Here is a 26,470-nt window from a genome sequence, read left to right as displayed (position 1 = left end):
CAGAACCTATGTTATCAGAGCAATAATCCAGCTGGAATTAGTCAACTATTCTTACAGAATGGGCAACCCATAATTTGAACAGCTTTCATAATACACTGTGTTTTGAAGGTTTTAGTGACAAGACTGTGAATACATAAAGAACAAACCAAGCAGCATACAGGTCCTTTATTCTATGGAACTGCAGCACATATATTCTTCATTGTGGCTTTCAGAAGCCACCGAGCAAATCTCACTGCAATGAGCTTGTTCAGGGAGCAAATCTGCCCAAAAATGAACCACTTTTTTTTTTTTTTTTGTTTTTGTTAACGTATTAGTCTTCAGCCTGACCTGCTTTACTGTATTGGTACTTGCATTGTGTTCATGCACAGGTAATGACATCAAATCAAGTTCTTTTCATGTAAAACAAGTAATTCTGTATTGGTTGCGCTGTTTGAGGCTTTTCTGTAAATAAGCATAAATATAAACCACCTTTTAGATATATCTTTAGTATACTTGGTCAGGGCTATGTGGAATCCAACCCACTTAATGCAGGGAAAACAGAGGACTACTTATAATTCAATCTGGAAAGGTATATTAACCTTTAACCAATAGAGTCAATGTAAGTGAAAAAGATTTTCTCATTAGTTTTCTCCTGTATATTTACTTCTCTGTTTTTTGTAATTTCTTCGTCAATATGCACAACCTCATCAGTATATACTTACAATTGCAAGTAGATATCTTCAGCTCATCTACTGAAACAGCAGTTTTATAAATCACAGCTAATCTGTTTTTATTTTAAATCAAACAGTTTTCTTATTGAGAATAAACTCCTAAAGACAACATGAACCTCTGACAGGAATCAAAAGGAGCAAAGAATGCGATTGGCAAGACACTGGATTTTTTGTACTAAAAGTCAGAGTATTTTATAATCCTCATTTCAATTATTTTGTTGATATTTCATTATGGCTACAGAAGCCTTAAGAGGCGAGTCTTCATTTTACTGCTTCATCTATTAGTTTTACTTTATCTTGAGACTGAAGCTTGCTTCATGTCAGCTACAATATCTCAAAATATTTAATAATTAACAGAGATTATAACATTTAGTGTAGAAATATATTATAGGCCACAAAAAAACCCCTAACCAAAACACCCAGAAGAAAGGGAAAACAATGCCTCATTTAGTAACAAATCCTCCCTCCTGCCCCTCTTCCTCCCCTCCTCTCCCTCCCTCCAACAAGTTTTCTTGGCTTAGTTGGCTGACTGCTTCTTCCTGGAAGTAGGTCAGCTTCCAGCCTGAAAGCCTGTGAGTGTGTGAAAGCCTGAGTCACTGGCTTTCAGTTACAACTGTTTATGATCCAAGAAGCTGCACCGGAGAGTTACCAATAACCTGCTATAAAAGCAACCCAAACATGACACAACACACAAATTGTGAATGAAAAGTTGGAGAGACTGGGAAAACACAGCTAGGTGCTGTGTATTTTACTGTTCTGGCACTGCTGCAGAGTAAGAGATCTAACTACATTTACCCATAACTGCATTAGTTATTCCAAAAGACTTGTCTTTTTCTTGATAACTCCCTATTTGTGGCCCACACATTGTCCTCCTTGGCTCCCAGAGCAGACAAGTAAGCTGCTCTTCATCTGCAGTTAAGACATCTCAACAACCTACTGTACACACAAGGACTGATTCCAAAATAATGCTTAAGAGCAGTTCCTGCAGGACTGACAACTTCCTACATGTTTTAAATAAAAAGAGCAAGAATTTGAGCCCCAGATTTACTATCCTGGCATGTTTCTGTCGCTAAGTGGGAAAAACTTTCTTTTATGAAAACTCAGATAAATTGCATCTTTTTAAACTGACCTGCAGTTTTTCTTTTCTTTTATCTTGGTACAACAAACAGGATCGTTTCAACCTTGTCCTAAGACTACCATAATTTGTTCTCAATGATACCACACAGAGATTGAAACTACATGACTACAAAGTACTGTAGACAGTTATATGTTTTATATGCAGTTAGGTCACTGATGTCACAAGTAACAAAAACCTTCATGTGTGTCCCTGTGATAAAACCAACTTTACATGCAGCATTTCACTCCAGCACATTCTCTTCCCTTGTGGCCACATTATCAGTTGTTTACCCTTTTTTTAACCAGCAATATTTCCAAATATAGTCAGAGAAGCAAGAGCCACGTTACAATTCTAAGAGAGGAAATGCATGTCATCACACAGAAAGCAATGTGACTGCTATCTCTGTTACCCTATTTGCTGCATTTGCTTGTCTCAGCTGCTATGAAAGCATGTTTGTACACAGACGAAAATGCATGTTTGCACACAGGTATCAAGAAGATGGGAAAGCAACAATGTGATGTGAAAAGGCTAAATTAGAAAAAGGTTGAGGGACTTGCCTTCACCATCGAACCCTCTGTCGCTCCAGTGTCACAGCCTGTAGCATGAGGACTGCAGTGGCTTGAGCGCGACCCTGTGCATGACATTTAGGACACTGTTTTTCAGATCCTGTTCCTCCCTCAAAGCTTCTCAAGAGCTAGCTTGGAGCTCAGCTTTCTGCGCTGTACACAGACAGCCCCACAAACAAGAACAACCTCAGCTGTAAGAAGTTTGCTACATCAGCTTCCTGCAACAAGATAACCTCAAAAGCACCACAGGATATATAATACAATAGTTGGAAGAGCTATAATTATCAGAACTTTTGTTTTTCTATAGCAGGCTTAACGACTAGTTCTCTCTCCTGATTGTAATGGGGTCTTGTGGCTGGGCAGCCTGAATGGCAGGTAGGTGGTCCCAATCACTCGCCTGAAATTCCTCCTTAATGCACATTGAAATGATCAATTCCATCACCAGATAGGGTCTAGGCAGAATTTGGGCTCATTAAAATCAGGAAAATAATCCAGGAACCCCAAATTTCCCTAAGTGCCTAACCCAGAATGAACTTAAAATTATCTGTCACCTAGGTTTCATAGCACAGAGTTGCATAAAAATTTAGAATGTGATACAGGTGTAGAAGCACCCCTGTCTAAAAGCAAAGTATCCTACCCTACTATACACTCACTCTGATATCATGGCCAGAGGCAATGAATGCTTCCTGATTAATTATTTAGAGCAGAAATTGTTTAAATTATTTAACTAAATAGATAAATAACTTTTTATGCACTGCCTATTTACCAAATGTGAATAGCATGAGCCGTTCAAAAGGGCCAACTCAGAACTCCTCCCAGCTAAGTGCCCCATACGTTAGGCCACAGGCAAGATGTGTCTTTGCTTGTCTGCCAGGAAACATGAATATGCATCTGGGGATGAGCTGAGACCTGGTTTCAACAGCAGAGGTAGAGAGCACTTCTCCTTGCTTTCTTGCCTGGTAGCAAAGACATTTCTGGAAAAGTTTGAGAGGTGAGTCTGCATCGCCATGAACCTCAAGGCAAACTAAGCCCACGTTTCCCAGGTGCCTATTACCATCATTTCTCAGGCAGCTACTTCTTGAAAAAAAGCTGAACTAGACACCTGCTGCTCAAAATTTTTCCCCACCCCTGACCTCAAGGGAAGGAGGCATCTAATACAGGTGCCTGAGAAAGACGGAGTTCAGACACTCCCCTCGACCATCCTGAACCTTCCTGCTTAGAAAGCAAATATTTTTTGTGCACTTTGAAAGTGCCTAAATGTCTCTGCTGAGTCCAAGCCACATCACTCTGCCACTCTGGGGCAGGAGGACCAGGTTTCAGGTGAACTGGGCTGCACCATGCACTCTCCCAGCCCTCAGCCTGAACCCCAGACTCTGGTGATCCAGATGCCTGTGGTGAGGTGGATAACAGACTATTTCTAGTCAGAGTTTGGAAAGAAATTATCTTTTTTGAAAAATGCAGCCATTGTACATTTTGGGGTCAGAGAGAAGGCCCCATGCACATTTAAGAAGAGTTTTCTGGAGATAATACTTCCTTCCACAAAAGCAGAACAGTTGCTTTTTTGTCTTCAGAGAAGTGAGGCCTATTGTAGCTGTCAACTTCTCAGAAAGACAACTCCAGAGACTTTAAAAGTATTTTTTTTACTGTTCAATATGATGAACTGGCTTTGGGCAGTTTGGAAAAGAAAACAAAACCAGAGAGAGTAGAGACAGTGAAATAAAAGGATATTTCACTAGAGTCAAATGGATAACTATTATTAGCAGAGCTACTAATGGACTACTATCCAAGCAGTGCTGCTGGATTTTTTTCTATTGTTTTGCCTATCTTAATAAGAAAGTTATTTAATTTTCAGTCATTTCTGCTATTCTAAATTTGACCTATATGTATTTCAGGCATATTTAAATGGGACCTCTATTTGGTGGGCATAGTTAGATGGAGTGTCAGGCCACTTACATTTTTTCCACTTAGGAAAGGCTAGCTAAAATCTCATTTGAGAAATTTCAGCTAAATCTGAGTTCAGTATCTATAAATCCAATCAGTTCCATATGCATCTGAAGTACTGCATGTAAATATAATGGAATTTTATACCACATAGCAGGAATACTGGATTAAATTGCTCTCATGTTCATTATTAGAACACTTACTGTCTTATTAAAATTTACAGTTAAGAAGTAGTATTGGTGAAAAACTATTTAATAAAATGTTGCGTCTTTTGGCTATTTGAGCAATTACCATTCTCCTCCAATAGAAAATGCAAGCAAGGATACAGGCACAGAAACATTCAAGTCACACGCTCTCCATTGCAATATTTGATAACCATCTTGGACACACCATTTGCCTGGAGACAAGATACCCCACTTGCTTCTGCTTCAGACAGGTGTCTATCAAGGGGATTCTTCTATGGTTTACTTTCCTTATTGTAGCATCATGCTATTAAGAAAGCAGGCCACTAACTCTTGATACACGTTGCCCCAATTTGGACACCTATGTAGACATTCAGCTCACTAAGAGAACGTGACCAGCCAAGAGTAAATTTAGGCTTAAAGTCCAGTAATTTATTATGCAATTAAGTAGAATTTCTTACTTGGTGTTTTTCACAGTTGAAGGGAGACATGGGCACAACAGTTGCAAGAACTGAGAATTTATGAGAAGTAACTGCTGTGTATGTGGAAAAGGTAGACACCCTGTTAGCTAATCCAGCTGGCTTACCTATGGGCAGCTGCCTTAGTCCAGACAGCATAGAGCATGGCACAAGCACACCCCAAAATAGTGCTGGCCTTGCAACCTCTTGTAACGGCACCCACTGCTGTACTAAGCTCATGTGAGCTGAGCGCAGGTCAACTATTCCTCATTCAAGTAAGAAGTCTGATCTTGCAGTTGGTTGAGGTAGTTCTTTGCTGGGTAATCCAGTGCGTCAGGGAGCTTCAGCACCTGCAGTCTTATCGCTACATACAGTTTTGTGTTGCAGCTTTAACACAGCATCAACAGCTGCCAGCTTTCTTGTATAAGGGTCACTTATATTTGAGACAGATAGCTAGAGAGGCAGGTAGATAGATAAAAGGTAAAAACCTAATTCAACCTTTCCCCACCTCCAGCCCCATCCTCAAGCTCCATTATTTCCTTAGGTATGGCCACTATGCAATGCACTGCCTTCCAGAAGTATGCTGGTAACAGTAATAAAAATTACGCAAGATTTCTTCATTGTCTGTTCTTTAGAAATCAGCAATCATATTAGACAAGGAGATTTGTATAATTAAAAAATACGTCCTTTACGAAACAAAAGAATGATGAACTTGGAAGCAGGATTAAAAGGGCAAAATAAATCACGAGTAAGGCAATAGAATTCCACCAGGGCTGTGCGTAACTTCCAAGCTTTTCACCCTGTCTACCAGTAATTTGAAAGGGACAAAAGAATCCGTGACATTCATCATGTGAGACATTCAACCATGCTGATGCCATTCAGTTATACACAAAATGTCTTTGCTCATATAGCATTCAAGGAGTCTGTGTTTATCTTGGTTCTTTGCATGCATAGTTCCTCTTTTAAGTCCTGAAAAATACGCAAGTCTCATTAGATTTTTAAAGAATATGCAACTCCAGGAGAAAATAAAACTAAGTTAGTCCTCTGAAGATCCTGAAATGCTATTCAGGGACTAATTCGAAGTAACAATTACTAGCACTGAGAATACTGAGTTCATTTGGTAATTCAGAACTCCCATCCTGATGTGGAAGCAATGGAAATGCTCATGCCACTTATGTTGACTCCACTAGATGCCTTAGTATTCTCCACTTCTAGAAAATGAGTGCAGCATGAACAGGAAGAATGTTATCACATATTGCTTTGCAATACACTGACACTCAGCTAATATTGAGAGAAGATATCATTTATCCTGTGTAATTCACATTGATTTATTTTTATTATCCTTTCATCAGTGCCTTGAAAATGGGGTATATTCATATAACTATTTAGCACAGATATGTGTTGGTCTTTCACCTAAAGGTTTATAAATAAAAATCCTTCTCCATTATCTTTTTTAACTGAAATGCAAACCAAGACCGAGACAGTTCTCTGATGTCCTTGACTAATTTGAATGGGAACAGTTCAGCCAATTGATTTACACAAAAAATAAGCTTATCAACTTGCTTTCTCTTGCTGTACAGGGTCTGAAATCCTAACACAGCACAGTATCACAGGGCCAGAGATCTCTTTATGAAAAAGAAGGCCTAAACATTAAAACTACTAATGGAAATGTCCTAAGCCAAGCAGATAACATGCGTTGGTATGCAAGTGCATGGCTATGCCGCTGAGAATCCAGCCTGTGTCCCGTCTGCATTTCGGCATGGTCACCATGGAAATGGGAACCGGCCTGCACAGAGCCTAACAAAGGAAACCTTTAAATGAAAATAACAACACTGGATAGAGACTGCACAAGATTTCTGCTGGGGAAAATTACTTGCTTTACTCGTCTGAAGATGTATAAACTCCCTTTTATGTGTATTAACCCTGAAGGAAAGTATTTGATTCACAGTTAGATGCTTAGACATGAAGCCATTACATTGGCAGTTCTAGTTATTAGCTGTTGTGAAAATACATTACATGAAGTACATGAAAAACCCCACTTTCATTAATTCAAAATTAACAATAGTGAAGAAAGACCACAATGAATAACATTTATATAGTGGCTAAGAAACACAATAAAACCAAGGAGTATCAGTCCTGTTACTTCTTTGACTGCTTAAATGAAAATTCTGTGTCACTGAATCAAAAAAGCAAAGAACAACTTGAAAATGGTTCCAGAGCCAGACAGCATATAGTTAAAACTTGTTGGTAAGGTCTCATGTTTACTTTGCCCAAATTATGCACAAATAAATATTAACTATTAATGTGTTAAGGAGTGTGATGGTAATACCATATATGCTTCCTAAAATAAACATAATTTGTACAAAATAGAAGTCCTGTAATACAGTATGAATGAAGCCTTACTTCAGTGCGCAATCCTGTGAAAGGCAAAACTCCAAAAATAATATATAGTAACGCTCCTGCTACCTGACAGACTCAAAGTAGGAAAAACTAGAGATAGTTTCAGTGGAAGAAAAGTTCACATTTGGCTCCTGCTTTCAAACAATCTCCAGACTTTAGAATGATTTTTAACGTTACTCACAAATACGATAATAGAACAGCAAGGTAACAAAAGATGATCACAACAAAAAAGGCAAAAATTAAGACAGGTTGTACAGTCTTACAGGTTGTAAGTTGATGTGCATGCATGCGTGTTATGATCATACACTGCATTTTCACCTGGGATTCTGGCTTCAGCTATTGCACCAAATGTGCAATTTTCACTTGCTATTCAGTTATCAGTTTAGTCCCTGCTTCTCAGTACATGGTCTTGTACTTTTTATGTGTATTATTTTAACCTACTGAATTAGCAGCTCGGCTTCCTTTTGGATTAATCTCTACATATCCTGACCATAAGCATCTAAGTATTGGCAAGTGACAGAGAATTTATGTTTCAGCACTCAAGCGAAATGAGAGATCATTCTTAGCCTCATTAAAAAAAAAAAAAAGAAAAAAAAAAGATTAAGGTCAAAAGTACTTTCCACTTTTGGATATCTAGTGATACAGCTAAAACCTTATTTTTTCAGAATACTTAGTACATTCAAAATACAATTTCCATTGACTTCATTCACAGCTGTGAATACACAGCAGCTTTGCACGTCAAGACGCACTTTCACAACCAGCTCAAGCCAGTGGAAGTGCTGGCTACCAGTGAAAGGGACTTTTCCAGATTCCCTCCCTCCTCTGGCCATGAGTTCTGTCTGTCCCCTATGCCAGTGCTAACACTTAAATAAATTGCTTAAGTGAACACGATCAGTTTAGCTCATCTCCAAAACCAACCTGGCCCAAAAAAAGGAAAAAATTATTCAGGCAAATGTGTCCCTGACCTGTTCCCCAGACCAAGCCCCAGCAGTAGCACAGGGACACTGGTGGGAACATGCAATCAGGAGTGGACGAAATGTCCTTGCAGCATCAGCCCCACATTCAGGTCAGCTTAACCAGATCGTGAAAATGCAGCTTCAGTTTTGAGAACCCCTGGCTGAGCAAAGAGAAAGAGAAGAACACAAAAGGTCCAACCACGTGTCAAAGATTTGATTTAAATGACTCGCCTGAAATTGCACTCGGCTTTTGTGACAAAAAAGGAAAGACTCCAATTTTGCAAGGGAAAAAAAAAATATTCCTTTCTCTTCATCCTTTGTTCCTCACTCACAGAGCACCTTCTAATTTCAAAACTAAGCAAGGTAGGAGTCCCAGTCTCTTCTCTGATCACACTACCTTCCCCTGTCCACAGGCAACAACAGGAGCAAGGCCGTGCATGTGGTCCCAAGGGACCATGTGATGCACTGATGCGCAGAAGGGACAAATCCAGCTTGCTAACTTATTTCAGGCACTTCCTAACTTTTGCGTGTTAAACTCTCTTCCTTTATCACAACTTTCATCCCAGTTTAAACAGAAGTGATCTGAAGAAAAAAGACTATGTTAGTGGGGCCCCCTGCTATCCCTCTATACAGCTCTACAGCCCATTGCCAACAAGGTCCCCAGGACAACAGGTTGTTTTTCATCAGCAAGGGTTACATATGTACCAAACAGAAAAGGGGTTACACTTGGAAATTCCAGATTCTATCCAAAGTTTGACAGAAAAGCTCCCCTCCCAGTTTCAGATAGGGCTGCTTTCTCCTCCAGGCTACCTGGGTCCCACAGGTAGGCTTGAGGACTTGTGGTCCTCAAGTGGTATACCTGTGGCCCAAAAGGCATAAGCCTTATTTAGCTGTGATTTTTCACTTCAGAGCTAAATAGTGTGAGGGGTGCATGCTTCATAGAGTGGGGTTGCTGGAGGAAGGTGCATGGTGTGCTTAAATGTGAAGGCCTGCTAAGATAGTATAGGTGAGGCCAACTAAATTTGATCTCTTCCACTTGACATGGTCCTCCGACACTGTCACTTGAGATCTGACTTTGAATTGAATTATTCTCATAAAAGGGAGAACAAGCTGATTCACCCAGAGCCCAGGAATCATCTAACAGTATACAGTACAGACAATCAGCAGACCAGGATCCAGAAGCAAACTGGAAAGCAGGGTGCCTCAAAAAACAGTGCAGATTGCTGTAAAAATACCTAATAACATGAGAACACAAGAGAGTGAGTTTCTATGCTTGCAGGTGTAGACCTAGACCTTGCACAGGAACAGCTACACCCCACTACAACTCCAACAGCAGAGGAAGTTTGAGTGAGCCCCACACCAAGGATGGACAGAATTTATGTTAGAATCAAGCTGATAAAAACAGATTTCTTTCCAGAGGAATGTAATTTTCCAAAGATTTGTTACTTGGCCAAATTTAGGTAGATTTTCAAGACGGTGCAAGTAGCACCTTCCTGCCAAATTTCAAATATCTCCTCTGAAGCATGAGGGCACTAGAGCTTTCCAAAGAAAATGTTACCAGAATTGAGCCCAGGAAAGCTACTGTATTTTCCACTGGCCTCACTCGCAGAAAGAGCTGGGCTATTTTGGCCCTGATTTTTAAGAACAAGCTAAGGAAAAAAACTGGGTGCTTAAAATGTAAATTTAAGGAACTAGATGTGGCAAACCTATAAGCAGCTAAGAGCAGTGTGTTACAACAGAAGGCATTGTTGTAGGCTTTGTTGTATACGTTGCCCTGTTAAGTCCTTCACTTATTGTTATTCCTCTTAACACAATCTACTTCTGTGTGCTATATACTTTTTGGTCAACAAGTAACAAGGTTAGTAGCAAAGTCATATTATCAAAATGGTAGTTCTGTTGCATTCCTATTCCTTTCTTCTTGTAGCATCTACAGTCTTAATGACTTTCCAACCCCAAAAGTACATACCAACAACGAATAACCCACACCTTTACTAACCATTGCATTACTTTTAGTTGAATTTGGAGACATAGCAAAACAATACCTCTATGCAGTCCATTTAATATAGCTGATAATTCATATACTGACATAAAATCAAGGTTAAAATAAACTTGGAATATTTTCCTGAAGTATTGACTAATTCAGCTAAGTTAGCCCAATTAAATTCAAGAATACTGCCTTTGAAAGTAAAACAGTTCATTAGCATTCAATCAATTTTAAAATGATTATGGGAGAGCTACAACAGTGCTGTCACAGTGGGACTCCAGATCACTCAGGGAAAATGCTCCCATCCTGAAACTTTCTTTTCCTTGCTACAAGATCAAAAAGGCTTAAGTGAGTATTAACTCAGCAATTACATCCACTAACATCAAAAGTCATGACACATCCAAAATCAAATTTATGACAGCTTTCAACTGTATAAATAAAGACAAGTCATGGACAGTGCCTGAACAAAGTAGACCTATCCCACTTCTGTCAGTCCCATTGCCAGGGGAATCCGCTCACAATCAGTCCTTATCTTCTTCTTTCAGCACTGCTCTACAAACCTTTGCAAGTCTCAAGACCCCATGAATTACAGGGCATGTAAATGGTCCTGGCGTGCAGTGACTGTAACCAGGAGAATAAAGGATGGATTAACAAAAAGTGCAGAGTGAATGTTTTGCCCATTGATACTTTTATGATTTTTTTCTTTTTATAAAAAATTACCAGGTTGTTTGTATACTGTATATCTCATCACAGGTTAATATTTTTGTATTTGATTTCATACCCTGCAGCCGCACATTCCACTGCAGTGTTTGCTATAGTTCCTGAAAGAACAAGTTGGAACAGCTCATCAGTGAAACTCATTTTCATGCTGCTTCTTTAGTGACTTGCTAATTAAGGGTTTGTGAGAGTATACAGTAATATTAAAACTCTGAAGGTGCTTGGGAATTTGCTCATGGCAAGTGAATATGATGGCTTATAGTTCCCAGGAAAACATATGTAATGGTAATTTAGTCAGCCAAGAGAAGGAGGACATGGTTCAAGTTTCCCTGTCCTTTTCCAAGGAGTGACATCTGCCCAACAGGGTGGGGACAGACCTAGACGACTCTTGCAAATTAGGAACAGCATTCACAATAAAGAATATATTAAAAAGCCATAACCGCCATATAACCGTAATTTCACACATCAAAGTACACCCATTCCCTCCACCCCAGCGCACACACACTCCATGTTACGGAAAGGTGAACTCCATGCCAATCCAGGAGTTTAGGGGTTTAACCTGCTTTAAAAACGCCGCCGATGCATCGCACTCCACAGGCAGCCACGGTCACACACGCTTCTGGCCCAGAAAGCTCAGAGGCGCTCGCCACCCGGGCACTCAGCGCCCGCCTCTGCCCGGCCCCGGCGCCGCGGTGAGAGGCGGCGGGGGGCCTACCCACTGCGAGCGGGGAGACAGACAGACCGACCCACTGCGAGCGGGGAGACAGACAGACCGACCCACTGCGAGCGGGGAGACGGACAGACCGACCCACAGCGAGCGGGGAGACAGACAGACAGACCTACCCAGAGCGAGCGGGGAGACAGGCAGACCTACCCAGAGCGAGCGGGGAGAGAGACAGACAGACAGACAGACAGACCTACCCAGAGCGAGGAGCAGCGGCGGCAGCGCGGGTCCCGCTGAGCCCATGGCGCGGCGCGCAGCGGTGCGCAGCGGTGCGGAGCGGCGCGGAGCGGTGCGGTGCGGAGGCGGGCCGGTGCCGCTCCCGAGCTGGCCGCTTCCCAGCGCGGCACTGAGCGCCACCTGCTCCTCGCCGCCCCGAAATACCCCTCCTCCTCCTTCTCCTCCTCCTTCTCCTCCTCCTCCTCTTCCTCCTCCTCCACGCCCCCTCCGAGCCGCGGGCGGGGGGCGGCCGCAGGCAGACACACAGCGCCCCCCCCCCCACCCCCCGCCCCCCGCCCCGCTCCTCCGCTGCCGCGGAGACTCTGCAGCCGGGCCGCCCCCCTCGGTTCTCCCCCAGTTTCAGACCCGAGAGGAGACAGCCGCGGTCGCCCCGGCTGGCGCTGCCCAGGTCTGCGTGCCCCCTCCCCGGCCCCCCTCCCCGGCCTCAGCCCGGGGAACCCCGAGACAATGCTTTGGACGGGTGGGGATGCCTCTTCCCGATTTTCCGAGTCAGAAAAATGTAGAATCGTGGTAAAAGGTGGATTTGTGTAGGAGCGTTGAGTGGCTGTCTTCCTCGAGTATTAAATTGCAGATTTAATGACATTGAGTCACCAACAGGATCCAGGAACCTTGCCACACAACTGATCCGGAGCTGGCAGTTGTTGGTGAGGATGTGTTGCCTATGCAAAATCCTGCCTACGTTGGCTTAGGCGCCAGGCCAATATCCAGGGAGACAATGTGAATCGAAGACAGTAAAAATAGGAAGGTGAGGATTTCGACTTGCTAAGAAATCAGAAAGAGGTGCAAAGTGTGCTGTGCAGCTTTCAGCCTTGTGCAGCATTGTCAGCACTGTTTGAATACTGTATATTCACAGTATTCGAGAAACCTTCATTTTCTCCATCCCACTGTTCTGATAAATACAAAAATCTGTGGTGCTACCTTTTTGTATGGGATGTACTCTATTTTGTAACAATGATTTCTGCTGAATAGTTTTGAACTTCTTGGCATTAACATTGGGTAATGAAAAAGACAGTTTGCCTGGGAAATTGAAATAGAAATGCTTCCTTCCTTCCCTCTTCTCAGCATCTAGGTCATGGTCCTTTTGCTGTGAAACAGACCGTAGCTTTTATTCCAGGAGTGCTGTAAAAGTACATGTGCTCTCTCAGTTTATTATTTCTTTTCCACATTCTGAATCTGAATTATAAGATACAATGAAGAAGCCTGTCAACAGGTGGGAGTGTTCAACAGGTATTTATTTGGGCATTGGTTCTTCATGGACATCGTGTAGTTCAAGAAAGCTCCACCAGGACATTAAAATCATTGGCAGAAGTACAGCAGGGACCTGTCCCTGTATAACTGACATCATTGATTTCTTTCATGTATTTACTGTTTTAGGACACACAGATGTGTTACTCATCCTAGTGCATGAACTTGCACATGGACTCACTATTTGTGAGCACTTCTCAAGACAATCATAGAAATCATAGAATCATAGAATCATCTAGGTTGGAAAAGACCTTTAAGATCATCCAGTCCAACCATTAACCTACACTACCAAGCCCACTCTAGACTAATCAAGGGTAGACCAGACTAAACCATATCCCGAAGTGCCACATCTACCCGTTTTTTAAACGCCTCCAGGGATGGTGACTCCACCACCTCTCTGGGCAGCCTGTTCCAATGCCTGACCACCCTTTCCGTAAAGAAATTTTTCCTAATTTCCAGTCTAAACCTCCCCTGGCGCAGCTTAAGCCCATTTCCTCTTGTCCTATCGCTAGCTACTTGGGAGAAGAGACCAACACCCACCTCACTACAACCTCCTTTCAGGTAGTTGTAGAGAGCGATAAGGTCTCCCCTCAGCCTCCTCTTTTCCAGGCTAAACAACCCCAGTTCCCTCAGCTGCTCCTCATAAGACTTGTTCTCCAGACCCTTCACCAGCTTCGTTGCCCGCCTCTGAACACGCTCCAGCACCTCAATGTCTTTCTTGTAGTGAGGGGCCCAAAACTGGACACAGTATTCCAGGTGCGGCCTCACCAGCGCCGAGTACAGGGGGACAATCACCTCCCTGCTCCTGCTGGCCACAGCATTCCTGATACAAGCCAGGATGCTGTTGGCCTTCTTGGCCACCTGGGCACACTGCTGGCTCATGTTCAGCCGGCTATCTACTAACACCCCCAGGTCCTTTTCGGCCAGGCAGCTTTCCAGCCACTCCTCCCCAAGCCTGTAGCGTTGCATGGGGTTGTTGTGACCGAAGTGCAGGACCCGGCACTTGGCCTTGTTGAACCTCATACAGTTGGCCACGGCCCATCGATCCAGTCTGTCCAGGTCCCTCTGCAGGGCCATCCTACCCTCCAGCAGATCGACACTCCCACCCAATTTGGTGTCGTCTGCAAACTTACTGAGGGTGCACTCGATCCCCTCATCCAGATCATTGATAAAGATATTGAACAAGACTGGCCCTAAAACAGAGCCCTGGGGAACACCGCTCGTGACCGGCCGCCAACTGGACTTAACACCATTTATCACTACTCTCTGGGCTCGGCCACCCAACCAGTTCTTTACCCAGCGAAGAGTATGCCTGTCTAAGCCGTGAGCTGCCAGCTTCCCGAGGAGGATATTATGCGAGACGGTGTCAAAAGCTTTGCTAAAGTCCAGGTAGATGACATCCACAGCCTTTCCATCATCTACCAGGCGGGTCACCAGGTCATAGAAGGAGATCAGGTTGGTCAAGCAGGACCTGCCTTTTGTGAACCCATGCTGGCTGGGCCTGATCCCCTGGTTGACCGGTACTTGCCTGTGGAGTTCGCTCAAGATGAACCTCTCCATAATCTTCCCCGGCACCGAGGTCAGGCTGACAGGCCTGTAGTTCCCCGGGTCCTCCTTCCGGCCCTTCTTGTAGATGGGCGTCACATTGGCAAGCCTCCAGTCATCAGGGACCTCCCCTGTTAACCAGGACTGCTGATAGATGATGGAAAGTGGCTTGGCAAGCTCCTCTGCCAGCTCCCTCAGTACTCTCAGGTGGATCCCATCCGGCCCCATAGACTTGTGAGCGTCCAGGTGGCATAGCAGGTCATTAACTGCTTCCTCCTGGACTATGAGGGCTCCATTCTGGTCCCTATCCCTATCCTCTTGCTCAAGGGCCTGAGTACCCTGGGGATGACCGGTCTGGCTGTTGAACACAGAGGCAAAGAAGGCGTTAAGTACTTCAGCCTTTTCCTTGTCCTCGGATGTCACCTCTGAACTCAGAAGACCTCGGTCAATCATTACCAGAAATGACTCGTGTCTCTCAGTGCAGTCTCTGGGTTTCCTCTTCGTGGTGCCACAGGAGCCCTGCAAACAGACACTTCAAGGGGCAGCTACCTAAGGCAGGAGCGTCAGCTTCTGCACCTAGTGTGATCCAGTGACCAGGAGGCAAACTGTGGTTGGCAGAGCAGCTCTAGGCGCTTCTGTTCTGGTCTGCACTGAGTGTATAAATATGTACGCAGCTCTGGGACAAGGAGGAAAATCTGTACTTCCACAAGGAAGAAGAAGATCACTAATTAATGGATACTAATGAAAGGACAAGAAGAAAAAAAAATCCACAGCATAGAGAAAAATGGTTTCTTAATAGATGAAATAAACCTAGAATCCCCCTCTGTCCCACCCTAAAATAACCTCCACAGACTAAGATGTCTCAGTTTCCTAAGAAACAATGTCTTTGATTCAGTTACATCATTCTAATTATAAATATACCCTAAGGATACGAAACTTTCTTCCTCATCCAGACACAATGTTGAAAAATAGTTTCTCACACACAAAGGCTGTCTCCCACGATGTTGCTTCTCAGACAAACATTTGTCTGTATCTACAAAGAATAGGTCATAGGAGAATAAATACTGTGAGAATTATTGTATTCTTTAACAATATTTCCTTAGATGAATACTTCTGTTTTAAACAGATTATAAGACGTTTGATAACAACACTCTCATATAATCCAGAACTGTATATTGCATATTATAGAAAACAAGATTTTCTATATTGTGCAGTATTTCACCTTTTTGACTCTCTTCAGCAGTCTTATACATGCTACACTTACTCAGAAAAAATTATTTGTTATTATAGTTCACCTACACTGATTAAAACAATCATTCAGAGAACAGTTTGGTTAGTGCTCTTTATCTTTGCAATTTAAAATGGGTCCTGGTACACACTCTTTGCTCTACATGTCTTGTTTAGTGTTGTGTTTTATAGCACCCTGTTGTGTCTGCCTGTCACTGATCACAGGGACACTTGTCAAAAATGCCATATCTGCCTGAGGTGGTTTGCAAAGTTTCAGGCTTGCTTCTATGCAAATATCACTCACTTGCATATTAGAAGAAACTATTTTGTTGGCAAGGGCCAGACAAACTCTCTTCTTCACTGTAAGTACTGTGGGAAGTAAGTACCTTGATCTGTTTCACTACAAAAAGATCATTATAATTTTTGCATTGTCAAGCAAAATTAAAAGTTGCAGAGGGAAGATACTGAGCAAATACTTGACTTTTAAAAGATATTCTGTGAACACATAATTAATAATTAATTTTATTGTGGAATTGTACAACTAATGTGTGTTATCCTAGCTTTTTAATGTCATGACAAAATGTACAATTAATGTCAACCTTGTCAGAAAAACATTCAGGTATTTCCATTTTTCTCATCTGTGAGGCATGGCCATGAAATCAGAGTTTTTGTGGTATGCAAAACTGAGAAGTTTTTTGTTAATGTGTTTCTGGGAGGGGTTCTTGCAAAGGTGACGTAATTTACACAAATTTACACACAGGAGGCCAAGGTGTATGGCTCCAGGTCACTCCTTTGATGTGATTTGTCTGACAGTGTTAGAGGGAAGGGCTACCAAGTGTCAGTTATTATTTTTGGCAGACACATTATGTCTGTAACAAAAATGTTACATTAAGGGTTGGACTGAAAGAAAAAAGAATAAGCTACTTAAAAAAAAAAAAATCAACTGTAAAAAGGAAATCTTAAAATTAGCTGTGAGGATGTAGTTTAGACATTAGTAATAATTCAGTTTTGGAATTAAACTGGAAAAGGTCAAAAATACACAAATGAGATTTTAGGAATTATTTAGGCAATGAGTAGAGAATAAAAGAGCACTTCGCTATGCTACTGTCCAAACCACACATTTTTAACACTTTGTGCAATTTTGGTTCAATCATCTCAAAATGTTACAATAGAACTAGAAAAAGTTGAGACAAAGTAAGGAAGGTGAGGAGTGGCCTCAATACCAAGGATAATTAAGTAAATTAAGACTCTTTGCTCTGGAAAAGGGATGCCTTTAAAAGGCCGTAGTAAATATATACTAAAAGGGGTATGGCCCAGGCTGATGGGTTCAGTTGTACTCTGTCTTTTACAATACATGAGGGAGGGATGTCTGAAGAAGTTAACAGATAGCGAGATCAGCACAAACAGAACACGACGATTCTTGTCCCAGGGAGCATGCAAGGTGCAGATCACAGTGCTGCAGATGTTTAAAGTCAGCCTGGGTTCCCAGTCAAGGTCAGGGAAGAGAAATCCACCAAGGATTACTAAACACATTGAAACCTTCCCAGCCTATGAAGACCGTGAGCTGCAAAATTGCTGGAGGCTAGAAGAGTGCTTGTGGGAAGCTGGTGGCCTGCATGCCTTGGTCTTGCGCTTTTCCCATGGAATCTGCTTTGGTGGACATGAGACAGGACTTGGTACTGCACAGACCTTTGGTCTGACCCAGTATTAGTTCTTTTATGTGTTTCTGCTATTGGGCCAATTTATAGATTTCTATTCAACTGATTTAATTATAGTGAATGATCAGGAAGACAGACTTCTTAGTATGTACAAGGATTGGTTATTTTTAGTATTAAGCTCATTTTATGATTTAATTCCAAGCCATTATTGAGAATATCATGGTTCATTTGACTTTAATAGATATATTTCTGTATTCTTAGTGTTGTATTATTAACAAAATAGTTGCTTTCTCTTACTGGGAATTTGCATAGTTAGTGACAATTGAAAACAACCTGTAGTCTCGCTTCCCTCTGAAAGCCTCTGTATGGAAGGGGTGTATTGCTAATTCAGGCAGCAACACACCCCCATGTAGGTTTCCGAAATACCTACACTGCTGACTTGAAGCAAAAGTAGTTATATAGTTCAGGAGGACTGGTGTGTCAGACACCCGAAGTAGTATGTAATATGTAGGGTAAGGTATACAATGGTACAGTGAGTCCCCTTCCCAGGCACACACACAGGCGCACCCTGTGTGAGGCAAACTGAGCCCCATGTTTAGTGCCTGTTCCAGAGCTTAGCATTCACAATTGAAAAGTCACAAGGTACAGCAGTTAGTGGATCATGCCTGACATAGGTGACGTATTCTTTCTGTCTCGCTCTTTGGCTGAGCTTTTAAACCAAGGTAGGTCTGGACTCGGTCTTGTCTCTGCCTGGCTGTGCATACCCAACTTCACCTCTTGTGGCAGCACTAGCACTTGTACAAGGGTGTAAGGACAAGGCATCCCAGAGTAAAAATTTTAAACCAAATAACCTGTTTTCCACAAAAGCTGTTAAAAATGAACAGGAAAGGGCTAATAGAGATGACAAAGACTCAACATAGACCGTGGCAAAATGTTTGAAAGTCCAGCTGGGCCAGCATTCCCTTGATTTCTTAACCAGGTAATGTGAACCTTGGAGGGACTAAATGTGATTGAATATTGAAAAAGTCAGGATTTTAGCAGGAAACACAGAAGCCATAGGTAGTTTAATGCTGCTTTTCAATACAGGCAAAGACAAGTATGCCAGTGTTTTGATCTGAAGAGCAGTCCTGCAGGAATAATATTCATGTCCTTTAAAGTGAGGCTGTCTTCTGAAAAATAAATATGAAATTAATATTCAAGAAAGGGTTAAAAGTAAAACCTTCAAAAGGCATATAGGGTGGGTGTCATGTCCTCAGCAATAGCTGTATCACTTTTCAGTCCTGCTCCTGATGCACAACACTGCTTCCTACTCTAGATGTGCCAGCACACATTTACATATTTCATGCTGTTCTGACTGAACTATGTCCTACCTAGCACAGAGTATATATATATTTTTATCAATTCTTTCTTTACATGAGCAAAGTTTGTGCCTGTCATGGGGAAATTGTAGTAATGGGAAGTAAGGTAGCCAGTGAAGAAATGTTCCTATTCATAGAATCATAGAATGTTTTGGGTTGGAAGGGACCTTGAGAGATCATCGAGCCCAACCCACCCTGCAGTGAGCAGGGATTGAACCCGTGACCTTGGCATTATTAGCACCACGCTCACTTGTGATCCCCCAAAGTGAGGCCCTATATGGGAGCCTGCTAATGCAGCCTACATAATTTCATGCTTTCTAGAGCAGCTGGTGGGCTACCCCAGAAACTTCAGCCCATTTACCAAAGCATTAACCTTGATGCAGCTCAAATAACCACTTGAACTCATAAAAATAGTGGGTATCTTGAAAATATTTTTCAGACAGGAGTTATAAGTACATGATGAGAAGACGAGAACCTCTATCTCCTCAGAATATGCCTTTATTTACATTTTTGACCATTTCTATTTTGAAAACATAGTAGTTGTTTTCTGGTTTGTGGAATTAAGACCTACCCATTCTTCCTTTTTATTTGCCTGTCACAAGAAGTTGCTCAATTGTTTGGTAGGCATTTTTTAGCAAACCTGACTCCGTTAGCAACTCCCACTGAACCACACGGAATTTTAAATTAAGGTGAGATGAATTAATTCCCAATGCATTGCTTTGTTGGTTTTTTTTTTCTTTTTTTTTCTTTCTTACATTGTTTGCAGCTGAAATCTGTTAAGCTAATAAAAAATAATACTGAATAAAAAAAACCCAAAACCTTTTGGTATAGACATAACTGCTGAATTGGACCTATTCTCAACTGCTCATTTGCTACATTATCTACCATTAACTACTAAACCTTGTATTAAAGATGAAATATCAGACAGGTGGGTAAATATGGTAATAAATAATAAATAAAATATGCTAACAGAATCAAGTGTTGTCTAGTTTGCCAGATGTACAAAAGTGTTCCTTATCAGATTGCAGAAATCTTATTCATCCTATAAGAAAAATTCTCTTGGGGGGGCAAACAGGCCAGCCCTCCATAACTGGAATGAAACCTGAAGGTGCTTTGCATGAAGGGATGAATTATGTTACAGAAGTATCTTATAAGACACATACTGCTCTCTAAACATACTTGTTAATGGCTGTTTGCTGAGAGCTATAGGCATCTTTCCAAATACTGGAAATTCATGACATAAAGGAGGCCAGAGACTGTGAATTAATTTTGGCAGATCCCTCAAATGGCAAAAAGCAACTCAGTAGTTTTTGAGGTTCCTGAGAGTCTCAAAACCTACACCACCAATACCACCACAACTTTTTTGCCCTGGCTAACAGGGTAGTGTGAAGTTTCAGCTGAACCCTAGAAGTTTTGAGATGTAATAGCATCTGTTGTGGCATGGTGTAAAATGACTGAGGCCAGAGTAATAGGCTCTTGTCAGTGAGATTTTATGAGCTGGCAAACAAGAAAGTGAACTATTAATGGCTATTAATTTGGGCCATGAGATGAGAATACTCAGCAAGGTTTCTCTATACAATTCCCCAAAAGGAAAGAAAATTAATTACTTTTCTCAGACTAAAATTGCAAAACTTCAAATGGTTTTTAGGAGGAGATGGTCTGTTTTTCATCTCATCCTCTCTGATAAGATGAAAAGGCTCTGTAATGGGAGACAATATGAAGAAACTTTCACTAGAGAGAGAGATCCTATTCCTTTATCTCAGGAGGAAGAACAGTGGCAGCCTTAACACGAATAAAATCCAAAGGCACCTGGACAAACTGGAGAGGTGGGCCTGTGTGAATCTCATGATGTTCAGCAAGGCCTAGTGCAAGGTCCTGCACCTGGATTGGGGCAACCCTCAGTATCAGTACAGGTTGGGGGATGAAGGGATTGAGAGCAGCCCTGTGGAGAAGGAATTGGGGGCACTGGTGGATGAAAAGCTGGACATGAGCCAACAATGTGCACTTGCAGCCCAGAAAGCCAACCACATCCTGGGCTGCATCAAAAGCAGCGTGGCCAGCAGGTCGAGGGAGGGGATTCTGCCCCTCTACTCTGCTCTGGTGAGACCCCACCTGGAGCACTGCGTCCAGCTCTGGGGCCCTCAGCACAAGAAGGACATGGACCTGCTGGAGTGGGTCCAGAGGAGGGCCACAAAAATGATCCGAGGGCTGGAGCACCTCTCCTATGAGGCCAGGCTGAGAGAGTTGGGGTTGTTCAGCCTGGAGAAGAGAAGGCTGCAGGGAGACCTTATTGTGGCCTTTCAGTACTTAAAGGGGGCCTATAGGAAGGATTGGGACAGTCTTTTTAGCAAGGCCTGTTGTGACAGGACAAGGAAAAATGAATTTAAACTAAAGAAGAATAGATTTAGACTGGCTATAAGGAAGAAATTTTTTACGCTGAGGGTGGTGAAGCACTGGAACAGGTTGCCCAGAGAGGTAGTGGAGGCCCCATCCCTGGCAACATTCCAGGTCAGGTTGGACGGGGCTCTGAGCAACCTGATCTGGTTAAAGCTGTCCCTGCTCACTGCAGGGGGGTTGGGCTCGATGACCTCTAAAGGTCCCTTCCAACCCAAAGCATTCTATGATTCTATGATCCTATGATTCTATAAAACTTAAGGACCGTATGTAATACTGAACCAGATATGTGAAGCTTTGCAATAAATACTAGCTTCCAGTTCCAGTACCAAATCAAACTGATTCATACTGAGAAGTAGGATTTCACCCTGGCCACCGCTGGAAGTGAACAGAGAGTGTTTGAAGGGGATGGACAAAGTGTGCCAAGACAACTGCCCTGCTCGATCTAAATAGGCAATCCACTTTGAATACTTCTGCTCCCTCTCCCATTTCTTTGAAAATCCCTAGGAGGTGCAACATTCAGTGAGCCCTTGAGGAATGTCTGTCCTTTCTGAGAAGACTTACAACACTGAGAAAAGGAAAAGGGCAGAAGGGTAAGTGCATGAGAGGGGAAAAGCAGTAAAGGAACACTATGCCTGAGTGTCTTTTACTCACCCTTTTTTCTGAATGAATGAGCAAGTCTTGTATCTCTGGGGCATCAGCCCTCAGTCTTTGTAACTAAAACATGACTACATTGGAGACAGCTCACTCTGTCATCCGCTTCTTTAAACAGAATCCAGTTGTACTGTGTGAGCTGTGGTGTCAGCCAGCTGTTACTAAAACTTCATCAGTGCTTTAATCTTTATGAGTCTTCATTCTTACAGGGCTCAAACCACACACACTGCATGAACTGCTATTGCCTTTGAACTGTGAAGCGTTAGGGCTGCTTCTGCTTGATGCAATGAATTATAATCCAGTTTCATGCAAATGATACATAGTATTACGCTTCTTGCTGTGAGGAAGTGATTCTAGTTATTTTTAAATTCCTTTGAAAAGCAATTAAAAAAAAAGTGGGTTTTTTGGTTTGGTTTTTTTTTTTTTTTTCTGATTTTCATTGAAATACTCCCATGGAAAATATCCAGCAAACTCTAATGATCAGATATATACAGAGTAGGACATTTGGTAATTTGGTAAGAACTGCCCTATGACTAGACAGGATGTTGCTATTAGAGAATTGTGATTCACCATCAAAGTAGTCTCTGATGAGATAACAGTTAAGTAATTACATGGTTTGTAATGTTTTCTAAAAGTTAACTGTGATATAAAAGGTGTAATCTTCATCTTCTAGGAAGTTTTGATACAAATGTTTACTAGGCTTTAAGGAGGATGATGTGAATCATTTACAACTATGTAAGACAATGGACTATTTGGGTCACAGGAATAAATTGTACAGAAAAATAACTGGATAGGAAGAATGGTTAGATGAATGAATGTGTCTTCAACTTTTACGTATGTTAATGTCGTGAAACAAATCTGTGTCAGGAAGTCATATGGCCCTCTGCAAATCTTTCATATGTGGCTGTAAGTACAGAATCCATACAATTAATGGCAATGTATTTCTGACAGCTTGACCATATTCAAGTTTTCCTTGATGTTACGCTGTGCAAAAATGCCTATTTCTATAATTGCTTTTTACTGACAGGTAGATGGATTTGTTTTTAGGTACTGAGATACCTTTATATTATTCTTTTATCAATAAAAAGCAAACAAACTACAAAGGAGGCTTGCTAGACTCTTCAAAATTTTTTTAATCAATAAAACACATGGAATAATTTTACAGGAAAAAGAAAATGCTGTACAGAATGTTGCAATTTTCTTAAAAAGGATGCAAATTCCCTCTTACTCCTGTTAAGTGGTATAATTAACATCATCATTCTGATTCTTTTGCTCTGCTTTTATTTTTGAATGGGATCTTAATCTAAACAATAGTTAATTCAAGAAAATAAAACCATTAGACTATGTGGAATTCATTAGATGAGTGTGACCCTAGCTCCAGCCTCTTGGTGCCAAGTGAGATGAAAACCCTTAGCTCCAGTTGAAGGTGGATTCCGCTGACTCAAGCTCTGCAGAAGAGGAACACCATGCTCAAAATGACTCAGCACAGGATATGTACTAAAGTGCTCAGGTACAGGGTCAGGATAGGTGGGGTTGTGTCTGTATCAAGGGCTCATAATACAGACCTAGAGTGACACCAGACAAGCACAGGAACATAAGCAGCAGCCCAGGGAGATTGCTCTAATGTAGATGCTGTTTTCTACGTCTTCTAAAATGACACACGGGATCAACAGCCTCTAGAACAGCCTCAAATTGAAGCAGGAGTGATGGTTTAAAGCTCTTGCTCCTTTCCAGAGAAGTTCTATGCTATAGAAATGTAGCTTGTCTCTTCTAAGATTAGCTGCTTCAGTGCTGAAGTGAGAAACTGAGCTGGGCCAGACTCCCTCCATTGCTTAAGCTCTGGTTATACACTCAATTATTATTATTTTTTTTTTTAAACAGGCTTTTATTTGAATAAAAAAAATGTTTAGTTTGTTAGTTACTAGAATCATATTACAACCCTAATGTGTCTTTTTACAGGAACAAAACAGATTACATGCTGTTCTGATATTTTTTGTGCCTGCCAAATTTCAGTGAGATGTTCCTGATGTTTGCAATATTGCTTTCAGTAGGCTTTTCTGTTGTATATAGTCAAAAGCAGTAAAATACTGCTCTCGCAGTGCTGTGTGGAAAGGCTCTTATGGATAAAAATAGTGATTTTACTAATTTAGCCAGTGTAAGAATAATGTGCTATAGTAGTATCCCCTATGTGCTATAGTAATATCCCCTATGTGCTATAGTAGTATCCCCTTTACATACTTATATTTTAAATAGATATTATAATTGAAAATCTGGTAATAGGACAAACATGAAAAGGGAGAAAGCATCATGACAAAGAGGAAAGCAGCATGGTTATACGAAGCTTATTTTTACAGTGCAAAGCAAGTCTAAAAAGAATGGAACACTGATCTCAAACATACTTTGCATTGATAAAATACTTTTTTTGCTTAGTCTTTATCTAGGAAAATAGACTGTTCTATTGACTTACATTTTTTCAGTTAGGCTGATGCTTTAAAAAAAGTAATGAAATGTCATCAGAAAAGTAAAAAGCTCTGCTTAACAGCTTATCATAACTAAAAAGTGAAACACTTAAACAAAATAGAAGTATGCTGCATAAAAATGATGTGTGGCTTGCACAACTTGTGAGTAATTTTATGAAGCCAGGAAAAATGACCTCATGGTTAACAAACTGGCTGAATAATAATAAATAGAAGTATTTCCTCTGCTACCGCAGACTTTCTATGTGTGCATAGGTGAGTCACAATTCCTTCATAATTCCGTTCCTTTACAAAACCATAATAGGATAACAGCATTGCTATGCCTTTACAGAGATACTATAAGGAAAAACCATTTACAATTCTGAGGCATTCAGATGCTACAGTGACAAGTGCCATTTAAATCTTTCAAACAAATTGGCAAAATAATACATTTTCTTAAAATACAACCTGCATCTCATACGGGACTGAAAACACCTCTGCAAATACTAATTTATCTTCACTGTTCAACAAACAGATTTTTGCCTTCCTCGAGGGCTATTTAACTCGCACAATGAATGAAGCAGGGATCCTGTACACAACTCCTCTATGTCATCTTTTTGCTCCCATTCTTCCTTCTGTGTTCAGAACCAGGGCAACTCACCTTGTACCCCTTCAGATAGTGTGCACTTTCAGGCATGCAGATGAGCACAGCAAGCAAGTCCCGCTGACTTGGTGGCTCTCCCAGGCTCCACAAAGCACAGCCACCCACAGTGTTCCCATGGAGGGCTTTGCCCTCTCCTCTGAGTCATGCTGCTACCTTCAGCAGACTGTTGTTATGAAATAACCACCTTTCCCACAGACACAAGGAAAAATTGCAAACACACTCAAACTTAATTCTACTTGCTGCATTCACATAAATCTTAGCCTTTCCCAACAACTACTCTATTTAGGCACTAAATAGAAGGGACTTAAGAGTGACAGCGTATTTCAAACAATAAAGCACCTTCTGGCACACTTCCAGAGTTGTACTTGTGAGCATGTTCAACCTAATCCATGGTCTCTTCTTAAAGGAAAAAAAAGTCTTTATAAAATACATTACTGCTTTTTAAGGTATTACTATAAAGTCAGTGCTAAGTTAAAACCTCCTGGAAAACTGCACTGATTTTTTTTCATTTCAGTGACATTTGTACCAAGAGGAGGAACAAATTTTCCTGGCTTCCTTGGCAAGGCAAAGGTTTTCTGCAAACAAATATGACTTATAGAACTTCATACGTCTCCTCAACATTTTCTGATCTATTGGCAATCAATACTGAGTCGTCTCATGCCGAGGCAACATCACACTTTGCCAGCATGCTTCCATTTTCTTCTGTTAATTTTGTGTGGCTGCAAGTAATATAGGAAGCTCCCATGGACAAGGCACAGCCCAAGAGCCCTGGGGAGAGATCTTCATGGAAGGAAGACAAGTGCATGAAAGAAAGGAGGAAACTGAATAGTCTAAATAGAAAGAAAAAAATTCTTAAAGAAATCTTTTGCTATCTACATATCAGTGTATTCTCATAGAAACTTTTAATCTTTGACACAAAATAAACATAATTTGTTAACTGCTTATTTAGTATGCAAATTCTTCATCACTTCTTAAAGTCATAAGTAACAAAGATGAGGTGTGACTTATAATACTAGAAGAAGCTTGCCAGTGCTGAATTTCCTATCTGTGCTCTTTTGTTAATTAAAATTTTGTACACTTTAAACTCATTGGATTAAATAGCTACAGAATAAATTTACAGTGACAGTTTATGAAGTACCCTCCTGGCTACTCCAAGATATACAGCAAGAGTCAAACTTTCAGGGTACCTCTCGACATCTTCTGCATAAATATGGACGTTTCAATTTGCAGATACAATTGTGCCCCTGCTTATTTGAGTACAATGTGCAATTAGATGG

The sequence above is a fragment of the Pelecanus crispus genome, chromosome Z, assembly GCF_030463565.1.
Source record: "Pelecanus crispus isolate bPelCri1 chromosome Z, bPelCri1.pri, whole genome shotgun sequence".
NCBI classification, from domain to species: domain Eukaryota; kingdom Metazoa; phylum Chordata; class Aves; order Pelecaniformes; family Pelecanidae; genus Pelecanus; species Pelecanus crispus.
The sequence above is the reverse complement of the archived record's forward strand: the minus strand, read 5'-3'. Positions refer to the sequence as shown.